At 45.8% G+C, this 12,724-nt stretch overlaps 1 long non-coding RNA gene across 1 annotated transcript; it reads right to left on the reverse strand.

Annotated features, from left to right (window-relative positions):
* Positions 1-460: 460 nt before the first annotated feature.
* On the reverse strand, positions 461-5,922 carry LOC132245486 (uncharacterized). Its single transcript, XR_009457203.1, has 3 exons — positions 5,838-5,922; positions 5,044-5,130; positions 461-724 (listed from the first exon to the last, which is right to left on the reverse strand). It is a non-coding gene; the product is annotated as an uncharacterized LOC132245486 (long non-coding RNA).
* Positions 5,923-12,724: the final 6,802 nt, after the last annotated feature.

The raw sequence follows: 12,724 nt of genomic DNA on the forward strand, positions 1-12,724 counted from the left end.
CATTCCTAGATTTTATGGGGGCAATAAAAAATGACAAAGCAGCTCTAGTTAAGCTAGACTGATGAAGTGATATACTGCAAGGAAGACATTTAAGGTTCTATTGAAGCAGATTTAAAGTTGATATATAGCAAGTACAATAATTCTGGTGCATATTAAATAGAGCTTGAATGGAATTTTATAAAAGTATAGACATGCTAGTGTAGACATTCACAACAAAATTGTAAGCAAAAAAAAAAAAAATCTCTTCTTTGCCTCACCAAAGAATTTGGATGAAAACTTTTTTTTATTTCATCCAAAATGAAATCAACAACATTTTTCATCCATCAAATAGGGTGCATCATTGAAATTTGTTTGTTTTTTTTAAATTTTATTTTATTAACAGGAATTCAGAATGACCAACCTTTTTTTAAAAATGTATTTTAGTTCTTCACTTTCTTTCATTGTAAAATAAGGAAAGATTTTGTGTTAAAAAATAATGGTATTCTAATGGAAAGCCATAAAAGCAGCGCAGAATGTAGGCAGGATCACAGGATCTGGATTTGTGATCTGTATTTATTATTATTTGACTTTGGCCAAGTAATTTTTCCTTTCAAGGACCTTTCCCCTCCTGGGCTTATTTGCCCTTATGTATACTCCATTGAGAAGGAACTTTCTATTACTATACATTTGGACAGTATCCAGCACAACAGGGCCTTCCTCCTCCTCCTCCATCTTCAAGGTGCCACTGTAATATAAATAAGAATAAGAGTAAGGACCGGGTAATAGGTCACCACTGTGGTCCATTGTGCTGGTCAGAATGATACTAAGTGGCCAGAAAAAATCCTCCAAATGTAGTAGCTGAGGTTTCCATCACTGAGGTTTCCATATCATCTTCCTTGGGTACTCTGTGGGAAGGATGCTACAGGGAGAGGGAAGCACTTATCTAACAGAACAATTCCCTTGGGGTAACTCTGACTGATAGTAGTTAGAGAAGACTGGTGACTGATCAACCCCAGGCCAGGAAAAGCATCTGTGTGGTCATTTTGCCTCCCTCCCATTTAGTTACACAAAGCACGATCATATGCTGGGTCGCTGCACGTATGCAAACAGCCAATAGAAAAAAATTCCAATAGGCAGCACTTAAGAATGTAGAGAATAGCTGCTGGTTTTATTGGACCAGAAAAAGATGTTGTGCCCTGCAAATGGCTTCCTCAGCCAGCTCTTAACAGACACAGATGAGAAAGGAGCCACAGGACAGTTAGAAAAGTGTGCTATTTGTAACATAGCCTGAATTTTGATGCCAGAGATGAGACTTTACATTCAACTTCTACTGCTAGACAAGATGAAATGGAGCAATGGAAAATATGTTGTGCTTGTGCACGACAATTGAACAGTGACTCAAAACAACTGACATCAATGCCACATTCTCTGTGTGGCTTGTGCAGATTTCCAACAGTATACCGGGCTTCTGCATTTCTTCTACTGCATTGAATAAAAGGGTCTACCACAGCTTTCCCTTTAGGAATGAACAAATACTTCCCACAAAACTCAGTTGATCTACTCAATACTTTTTTAATAGAAATCAGTAGACTGAGGTACAGAGAGCCATTCAGATATTTCTGATTGGAGCTATCAAAGTTATTTCTATTAAAGAGGTTCAGCTTTCAGAGATATCTCACTTCAGGCAAATCTGATTTAGGATTTTCCAGGGTAAAACTGACAGTAGGGAGGATGTCAGCAGTATACCCATGAACCATTTAGGCTCCAATTGTTAGTAGTTTTAGTTAATCTGGTGGTGCTGTACTTTACCCATAGACCTTGTTTTACTCAGAGGGGGGTGAGGGTTTTACTATATACCAGTACAAATCACAGCTTTCCCAGGACAGGTTCATCTAGCAAAGAGTGCCCAGCTGAACTATAGAGGTGCAGAGAGAAAGGCAGCTCTCAGGTCTAACTCATGGCACTTCACAGCAAGTGCCATGAGTTAGACTGATCCTCCTGGTGCAAGACATTAGCCCACCCTCCTGTTGGGTCAGGAGGGTGTGCGAATTGAGTTTCAAGATACAGGAAGAGAGGCTGCATCTCTGCAGCCTCTTCCCCTAGCTCTGCCTCCCCCAACCCCCTCCCCCGCCCCAAAACCCCCAGGTCCCTTTCTGTCTCAAGATGGAAGGAGAAGGCAGGGGAGGGAGGTCTGTTCTGGGGTTTCGCAAGCCATGCTGGAATGGGGGGGAGGGGCTCCAATCCACCCCCCACCCTCCAGTGCCAACTGGGCAATCCCCAGAATGAGCTCCCTCTGCTCCCTTACCTGACTTCCATTCTGAAAACAGCACTGAGGGTTGGGCCGGGCTGTGTCAGCTGAGCCCTGCTCCCAGTGTGCACAGACAGAAGTTAATGAACGTGCTCCACTTTGGAGCACCTTCATCTGAACCCTCATATAATGAGGATTCAGATTGTCACAGGATCAGACCCTTTTAAAGCTCACTGTAGTCATGCACTTGTGTTTGGTTATGGTTGTTGAACCTTTTTTGCGGCCAGATCAGGTGAAAATGGTCACTTCTGTCTGTACCATAGAAGTCCTTTGCCTCGATGATGAAACAAAGCATTTTTCTCCTTAGAATGATCTTCCCCTGTGTATCTAGGAGACCTCAAGTATTGTGCCACTGTTTGGCTACACCTCAGCATTATAAAATGGTTAAACTGTTACCAAGCTTCTTATTTGTATCCCCGCTCAATGAGATGAGTCAGTGTGGAGAGACAGCAGCAAACAGCACTTCAGCATTAGAGACAACAGCATTGCTATCCTTGCAAAATTGCCCACACCATCCATACCAAGGAATGCGATTGATTTGTTAACAACAGAAACAAAGAAACACTCCCAAAGATAAAGAAGGCTGGTATCCAAAGGACTGTGCATGCTATACCAATTATCCCAAAGAAACTGTAACCATGCTGTCAGCTTATTATGGGACACTTGTATACTCGGACAATGACAAAGCAGGAGACTGCTTTTGAAGCATTCACATTTATAATTGCTGACCAGCATAAGCCACTCTGCAAAAACAACTTGCTTTGTCAGTTCAAAATGAAAACACCCAGGTCTCGTGTATACTCCACTGTCAAGATGGAGAAATGGTCTAGCCTAGGAGAAGACAGAATTAGTATAGGAAGAAAGTTATATACACATCTTTCTGGCTCCGATATTAAAAAGACAATACGATACCGCCTGTCCAATTTCCAGTTTATATTCCAAATCACAGAGAAAGAAGTTATGTATTTATGTACAGTAGCAATGGACTCAACCTCGGTCCCTGCTGCCCAAATAGTCTACTTTTCTTTGGTCTTTAGAATACATGGAGCTATTCTGTAAAAACTATTTCAGAGGATGGGATTAATCTGTGTCAGATAGGAGAGTCCTAAGTGTCTTATTTTAAGGTTTGGAAGAGGGGTGTTTTTTTTTGTAATTTAAAGCAATTTTGTAATTTCCCTTGCTTTTGAAATTCATCCCTATGCAAGAGGCCAGAAAAGAACAAGGCACCATTTAAGCCCTCAAATTAATCCAGAAACTGACCCTCGGCAGAGACAAGCAACTTCCTATGTGAAATATCCACAGCTGCATACAAATACAAGCGTTGGTGATAGCCAAGACCTTTATGCCACTATTGTGAAAAGCCATTCAATTAGAAAGGAAAAGCCATACCATTAGGATTTACAGGGCTGAACTAAATACCAGAATAATGTATCACAATTACTAATGGCCAAAACAAGCCAAGACCTACAACTAACCTGATATATGTGGATATAGGATGAAATGCATCTATACTCAAAGGGAAATCCCAAGGTCAGGTACAAAGCCGGTATCATCCACAAAACACTGCCTAGGTAATTCTGCCCTTGGATCTCACACAGAACAGGACTCTGAAAGTGTTTTCTCTCAACATATTCAGAAACTATTCTAGGCCCAAACACTTCACCCAGAATCTCTCTGCCGCTCCCTCTCAGCCTGGTGCATATGATTAGTGTGGCCTCATCCTCCAAAAGGTGGAACTGGACCAGGTTGTCCCCTGCGCCTCATCTGCCTATACATTTTTGGAGGATCCCAGGACTCATGAATACTTAATTCCAATCAGGATTAGGGGCTAATTAGCAGATAGATGGCTCCTTTGTGTAGGGGGGCATCTGGAGTACACACACAGTGAGCAGTGCTGAGCAGTGGGGTCACCATGGCTTGAAATGCTGTTGACTCTGTGGGGCCCAGCCCAATGAGCTATATGGCAAATCATGAGCCTTTTGACTTTAGACTACTATCAGGCATAGCTTGGGCTCTATATAAGTAGGTACAAAAGTGCTGCTTAAAGTGTGTTTATGGAGTATCTGTGCTAAAACTTGCAGCAGTTTAAAAAAAAAAAGATAAAATGCACCAATTCTGAATGAACTAAGTCTATGCTTATATCAACATCAGTTTTTCAAATTTGCTGTTCACATGGTCAGAGAGAGCAAGGTCTGACAGTAAGGAGCGGGTAAGGGGATGCAGGGGGCAGAGGGCAAGGGAGCTACCTGACCCCACAGATTTATTTTTCCTGCTGTACAGTGGGAGGGGGACAAATTCAAAGCAAACCCTCAATAGTTAGAGTCTCTACCTGGAAAATTATAACAAATTTGTACATTTTCCACATATAGACTAAGTATTGGAAGGTCATTCCATATTTGAGTAAATACGGTAAATCCAAATACATGTGGACACAAACCAGCCTTCAGGTGATAGCAAATGGGAATAAAACTTCTCTAGGGCAAATCTGCCAAATACATTTTCCATCATAAGCTTCCCTGCCTCTTTCTCTGAAACATGGCAGTGGCTAAAGGAAAACACGGCCCAGGTGACATTATTCATAAATCTGCATTAGGCTGCTGTATTTTCAAGTCGTGTATGTTCGTCACCCAGAAGTTTGCAGGGAGAAGGCATCAGAGGGAAGCCTCATTGAGCACTGAGGCTCCTGCCTCTCTCAGCCCACAAGAAGATTAAAAGCACAATGTAAAATGTCTGTGAATAGAGCTTCTTGTGCTCACCTTTAAAATGAATTACCAGTGCTTTTTCCTCCATCTGTGAAGCAGACCACAAGTTCTCTCAGAGGTCTTGGTCATAGTCATGTTGGTCTAAGGACACAGGCGACAAGGTTCTTTAGGTAAATCTGATATCTTTTATTAGATCAACTCAAATAATTGGAAAACTTCTTCCTAGCAAGCGTTTGGGTTAAAATACCCTTTGTCAGGCTGAGGAAGCAGATGCAGATGACTTCGTTGCTTTGTGATACCTGCACTACTAAAACCTCTCTATAAACAAGTCCTATTTTTATATAACGTGGATGTACATGCATGTGTGCAGCAAAGGGGCATGACTTTGGAAACCTTTGAGCTGGTGTACACACATGGAAATACTTGTGAGTAACCCTGAGATAGTGAGGCATACTATATTTCTTCTGGCAAAGCTGCACTTGTGTGCCTTGGCAGACTTGAATAATAATTTTGCTTTGGGATCAACTCATTTTTGTATAAAAGGGCCCCATTTGCATTAAAAGTAATTTCTTATCACACTTTAACAAAGCCTATTCTATCCATTCATTTGAGGTTAAATTTTCAGTAAGCTGGACGACTGGAGGAGATTGCAAAACAAGAACTGGAGAATGTTGGAATTTAAAATAATCTTTTTTAAGCATTTCATATAAACATTCATTTATGGAAGTCAATGACCCGATCTATAAGCAGTTAGAGGATAAGATCCTCTTTTTACACGTGTTATATTTACCAGGATGAGGAGAGGAGATCACAGCATTAGCAGCCAAGTGAAGGACCCTCAAACTCACCTGCTTGTATAGGACGTTTGATAGTAGTATATTATTCTACAACTAGATGTCTCTGCCTGCTGCACATAGTTCTAGACAAAGTATGATGCCTTTTAAAAAAAGAGAAATAAAATACAAATTTGAGCTTTGAGGGAAGCCTGTATTCATCACCGTTTGCAACATGTTAATAAATGCATCCTGTTTAAGAAAAGCCGTGAGTTTTTAAGTTACGGCAGACAGGACAGGTCGAGGTGGCTGAAGTGCAACATTCCCGGGCATAAACCTTAATAGGTTGCTGATCTCCAAAATACAAAAGTGCCTTTCCGCAAAAGGTGCTCAGTTATTAAAGTGATGTTCCATAATAGAAACCCCCAAGATACAGAGAATGAGGGGGAAAAAACCTATTGTAGATGCAGGCGTTGAAGCCGTTGCGCCCGGCGGGGGGCACCAGCAGCCCGGCCACCCGCCGCAGCGGCGAGTCCTGCCCGTACAGCCCGGCCTCGCCCGCCTCCCAGCCGCTGCGGTTGGCGCCCGGCTCCTGCCACGACTCGTTCACCCAGGCGGTCCACACGGCCCGCGCCGCCGCCCGCCGCGGGCCCAGCGCCAGCGCCAGCGCCGCCCGCCACATCCTCTAGCCCAGCCCGCTGCGACCGCACCGAGTCGTGCCGTGCCGTGCCGGGCCGGGCCGTGCCGTGCCATGCTGCCAGCAGGTAAAACCCCCATGCCCACGCAGGGCGCGGCCCGCACCTGGGGGTGGGGCAGGGTGGGGCCACAGGGCGCGGAGGGGGGGGTGCCACAGGCCCCAGCACCGCCGCATGCCCCGTGTGATCGGGCCCTCACAGGCACCTGCACTCCCACCCCTGTGCAATCAGGTGCCCCCCGCATGCAGTCAGGTCCCCACAGGCAGCAGCACCCCACCCTCCGTGATCAGGTCCCCACAGGCACCAGCATCTTCTCATCCCCACCCTGTGATTGGGTCCGGCGCCCCCCCTCACTGTGTCATCGGGTCCCCCCATGGGCACCAGCACCACCCATCCCCTGTGCGGCATCGGGTCCCACACGGGCACCTGCGTCCCCATCCCGTGTAATCAGGTCCTCCTACAGGCACTTGCACGTCCGTCCTCCCCGTGTGCAATCGGGGCACCTCCTCACCCCCCCTGAGTAATCGGGGCCCCCAGGAGCAGCCTGTTTCCCCCCCAGCAAAGACACGCAGCCACACGTGCGCCAGCGACTCTCACGGGTGCCACCGCTTTGAGACCCTCTCTGAGACGCCGGGTTCGCCGCCTGTTGTACAAATGTGAGTCACCAAAAAGACCCAGAGATTTCAAACAGGAACTCGGAGCATCCTGCCCCGGGGTGGGGTGAGGTGGCCCTCCTGAGTCCTTTACCACACAATTGCACTGTGATTTTTCTGTGGTCAAAAAAAAAGAAGTGACAAGGGAGAGCTCGTATAAGTAGAAGAGATGCCCGGAGCATATCAAAAGGTGCCTTGAGTCTAGAAAGGGCTGCGAAATGTTTATCAACGTTTCTTTCTCCGTGGGGTGCCCCTGTCCCAGCCGCGGCGCCCAGCACTGCAGTGCCGGCGCCAGCTCCCTCTGCGCTGTTGCAGGCTGTTACCAGCCACCAGCTTACACCCAGGCTGCTCTGCCGCTAATATTTGCAGAGCACTTTATAAACTCAAAGCGCAGCCTCTATGGTATGCCTTATTATTGATAAACCACCATGTAAATAATGTCCAGTTGCTGTCTGTTGCCCTCATTGTTATTCATATTTGATAACACAACCATCACTTGAACCACACACTGTTTCTCCTTCAAATGCCATGTGTTCCTGTTTGGCTAATGGCTATTAATTTCTCTAATGTGCAGCTTGCAAAGCAAATTCGCATGCATTTAATGGCTTTCGCATGCATTTAATGGCTCTCTGCGGTAGGAACATGATTCTTTTTGGCTTCGTCACTCTATGGCCTCTTCCTGTACATGTGAATACTGTATATAGATTCACAGATGTTAGGGGCTGGAAGGGACCTCACAAGATCATTGGATCCATGCTTAACTTTAAGCCGCTAAATAGTCCCCTTGAGGAGAACAGGATGGTTTATGTGCTCAAAGTGTATAAAAGTCAAGGTATAACTGGCGACTTCTGTGCCCTGCAAAGTGACAGTGGGGCAGGAGCCAGAGGTTTGCTGCTGTGAAGGGAGAAGTTACCCCTCTGACTGCAGCACCCTGTTTCTGCTGAGTGCTCCCCCTGCCCCAGGTGCTGTCATCACCTAGGCATTGCCAACCCCATCGCTGCAGCTCTGCCTTGCCCGTTTTTGGAGGGGGAGCTGCTGTCTGGTGTAGGAGAGGGAGAGGGGGAGGAACAAGATGAGAAGGTGAGGCCCCAATCCACCCATAGCCAGCACCCACCGCTGATTTCTGTCTGGCTAGGATTTCATGGCTTGGCTTCACTAAGACTATTCATGTGCTGAATATTAAAAAATATGCCCAAGTGCTTACAGGCTTGGGATTTTTCCAGTTAAATACAGTTTTGATACACTGTCAGAAATCCCTGTATCTGCATTCATGAAAATGTTTACAAGACTTTTGCCTGAAAGGGGTTCCATAAACATAAAAGTCTGGCTGTACTGCCCTAGCTGCAGTTACTTCCACTAATATTATGATTGCAGTTAAACAGAAGAGCTTGGAGAAAGTAAAAGGAAATACTTCCTGCCCCTCCCAGTGTGTTCATGTGGTGCTTTGGAGGTTTTGCTGTTTCTCCTGCTAGGGGATGCAGATATAGCACTTGATGTGGCTTTTAACTATTTTTTAACTGCTTACATTTCAAGTGGATGGTGTCCCCTTAAGGAAAGTTCATAGGGTTTGTAAAAAGAGATGTGTTTTTTTCAGAATGTCTTACTTTTGGACCAATGGACCTTGTGGCATTGCAGACCCAAGAAATATGTTGAACAATTTTACACCTTGGGCTTGGTTCCTAGAGGGAAATGAATAGCTTCCATGCCAGGACAGAGCTGGGTCATGGTGTACCCTGGGAAAGCTGGGCTTATTTGGTCAGTCTAGCATCAAGGGGAAAAAACAAGAACTGTATGTGTATGTCATAAGCTTAATGTTAATTTAGTAATAAGAGGCTGTTTGCTTTTTGATTATGCTACGGCTTCTCTTGAGCAGGAAACTATGGACCTTTGAGACACAGCAGTGTAATTTAGAAACATTGCCTATGGCACATGCAATACCTGCGTTTTAGTTCTTTATCACATCTTTCCCACCTGAGGTTGAAGGACTGCTGATTTACCTCTGGCTCTGAGGAACACCAGACTGGGGCCTCCACTGCCTGGTATTTTGGAGGAGCAGGGGAATTTTCCAAAGCACTCCTTGAAGACAGACCACTCCTTCCCTAGCAAGGTGTTACTGCAGTTTTATGTACAGTGGTTCTGAGCACTGAGCTAAGGGACTTGGGCCAGAACTGGCTTCCCTGAGGTCCTGTCTGCTATAAAGGCTTTTAGAGCTCTTGGCCGCCAGGGGCACAGACAAAACTGATAGTTTTTGCCCAATCAGGTCACAGAAAGCAGTCTATAGTTGTGACCAAACACAAGTGCATGGCTGCAGACCGCTTCAAAAATGGCCAGTTAAGCGAAAATCTGAACCCTCGCTGTATGAGGGGTCAAATGAAGATGTTTCAAAACAGCATTTTCTGTAACTTCTGTCTGTGCTGTAGGTGGTAAGAAAGCTGGTAATGACTTGTTTGTGTCTGGTTTCTAGAATGAAACTTGGGCGCACTACCCATCCACTGCTTTAATCTGAAGGGGTAACCTTACCCCTGAGTAGAAGAACTGATACCAGTGTCTGACTGTCTGCGTATCTGCTCCTCATTTACAACTAAGGCAGGTCACGCTGGTACAAATGTGCCTTGTGTTCACAGCCTTAGGGGAACTGCTCCCATCTGTGAATAGCAAGTCATTTTTTTAAGGTCCCGTTCAGGACCTGCTTCAGCAAAAGGTGAATATGAGTGGTTTTACTTTTGTGGGCAGTTTAATTTAACAGTCCTCAGTGTAAAATTACCCATGCTCATTAGTGTCTAAAAGATAAAGGTTAAACAGGTATTCCTCCCCCCCCCCCCTTTTGCACAGGTGCAGATGATTGTGCAATGTAGGAGGCAGAGGAAAATCAAGCCCCCATAACCCCATTCCTGCTAAACCCTGGGAGTTTAGTTATCAGCTGCATTTGTTTCAGGATCAGCCCAAAGCCTGTGTTAAATAAACTGAACCAGTTCTTACACATTTGAATGGCTTCCCTCTTCTTCAGCTTCATGAAAACCCCTCAGGGAGGGGACAGGGGTCTGGTTTGGATCTCATTTTCATGTTTCCAGTTTCTGAGAAACTGGAACACCACCTGTGCAAAAGGTAGTGGTGATGGGTACCTGTCTAACCTTAATCTTTTCAACACTAATGAGCATGGGTCATTTTACTGCTGAGCTGTCCCAGTTAAACTACCCACATGAGTAAAACCACTTGTATTCACTCAGCAGTGAGCTGTTGGCACATGTTCACTGTATATGAATAACCATTTCCAAGGTCCGGCCCTCCAACCTATAAGCTAATTTGTCTTGTGGGAAGCGTTCTGCCTTGTGGAACCCCATGCATTTCAGGAGTCCATCTGCATAAAGCAGCTTGGAGAAACAAGAGGCACATCCACACGAGATGCTTAATGCAAATTGGACTAATTCTACTGCGTATCAGCGCAGCTGGAAACAATTATGCTAATGTACAGTAGATTACTCCAATGAGCATTAAGCATAACAAAAAAAGCATTCGTTTGCACTAACGCACAGTAGCGCTGATTACAGCGCATTGTTAGTACCTGTTATTACAGGTACTAAACATGCTGTGTGGCGGGCCAGTAGGGGGCGCTCCCACATTGAGCCGCCCACCTCCCTGCTCCCAACCACCTTCCAGGCTCCGAGTGCCTCCCTGGGGTGCCTCCCGTCCGGCCGACCCCTTCCCTGGAGCACACCCGCTAGCCTGGGGTCCCGCTGCCACCATCCAAGGCTCTGGACTCAATTCTGGCTCTGTGCACCTTGGAAAACACAGGCCTGGTCGTCCCGTGGGTACTAGACCCAATACAGGCACTTGGGGCACTTCCCAAGTCAGGGGCTTATTAGGAAAGTCTCCCTTAGTCTACAGACCTAAGGGGCCTCCTCGGCATAATTTACACCCATCCCTCAATAAGTCTCCCACACCAGTCACAAAGGTGCACTTTATTGATGACAGGGGTAGGGTGAAAACAGGGTAAAAGGTAGAGCAGTAACAGAGGAATATCAGAGGAATCCCATAGAGCAAACCAGCATGGCTGAGGTAGCCTTTTGATATCACATCTGAGTTACTGTAAGCTAAATATCTAGTCGGATCTCGAGTAGCTTACTCACATGTATCATCCAGAGGTGGTTGGAGTTTCTCTCTGGAGGCAGGGCACTCTTTGAGCATGTGGTTATGAGGAGAGAGCCAGTTTCAGTTTCACGAGTGACCCCATGGCTAACGGCTGCCTTCTTCCTGGACCGGGCCTTTAGATAACCTTTCTGACCTCAGCAGCCCGGTCCAATCGAAGCGGCCAGGGCTGGCCACAAGCCAACCAATCTAAAAAAGCATCACTGGCTACCTGGGCCGGTGAGCGGGGCTTTTCCTTCCCCCTCCCCAGGTGATCAGAGAATCCGCCTCCGAGCCCGTCATGTGAGCAGGGAAGAAGATCCCCCTTCCTGAGGAATTCAATTCCAGCCTCTCACGCTGGCCGAGACAGATCTCTGGAGAGGGACACAGACAGTGGCATTTCTGCCACGTGCCGTAATTATGGTGTATTAATGAACGTGTAGATGCACCCATGGGGTAGCAATCTGAGATACTGCCTTCTACCATCTCCTCCCTCAGATACGTAGCAGTAACTCATAACCCTGACAGCAGAACAGTGGTTGTCCCAGGCCTGCAAATGCTTTTTCAGAGTAGTATAGCAATGGGTAGGCAAGCAGGGCATAAGAATAAGTAGGGTATAAGCACAATATTAAGTACATGAATAATCTCTGTGAAGCCAACCCATGAAATCCTGGCTATACAAAAATCAGTAGTGGATGCTGCCTATGGGTGGGGTGGGACCTCACCTTCTCATTCTGTTTTTCACCTCCGCCCCCTTCCCCCCTCTCCTCCCCCCCCACCGCCGCCACACCAGACAGCAGCTCCCCCCACCTCCAACAATGGGCCAGGCAAAGCTCTTCATTTCCATCTAGGAACCAAGCCAAGGCGTAAAATTGTTGCATATTTCTTGGGGCTACAATGCCACGAGGTTCATTGCTCCAGAAGTAAGATATACTGAAAAAACATGTCTCTTTCTACAAACACTATGAACTTTCCTCAAGGGGACACCATCCACTTGAAATGTAAGCAGTTAAAAAATAGTTAAAAGCCACATCAGGTGCTATATCTGCATCCCCTAGCAGTGGTTCTACAATCTCTGTAACAGCAGGAGAAACAGTGAAATCTCCACAGCACTGCATGAACACACTGGGAGAGACAGGGAACATTTCCTTTTTTCTTTCTCCCAGTTCTTCCATTTAATTGTGATCATAATATTAGTGGAAGTTACTGCAGCTAAGCTGGTATGGCCAGGAGTGATTTTTTAATGCTTATGGAACCCCTTTCAGGCAAATGTCTTGCATACATTTTCCCTAGAGTGATTTCTGATAGCAAATCACAATTGTATTTAACTGGAAAAAAAGCCCAAGCCTGTAAGCACTTATGCATATTTTTAATATTAAGCACATGAATTGTCTTGGTGAAGCCAAACCATGAAATCCTGGCTATACAAAAATCAGTAGTATGGCACTGACTTCAGTCCATTTCACCCAATGAAACTTCTTTCTGTGCA

Source organism: Alligator mississippiensis, chromosome 15, assembly GCF_030867095.1.
Source record: "Alligator mississippiensis isolate rAllMis1 chromosome 15, rAllMis1, whole genome shotgun sequence".
NCBI lineage: Eukaryota > Metazoa > Chordata > Crocodylia > Alligatoridae > Alligator > Alligator mississippiensis.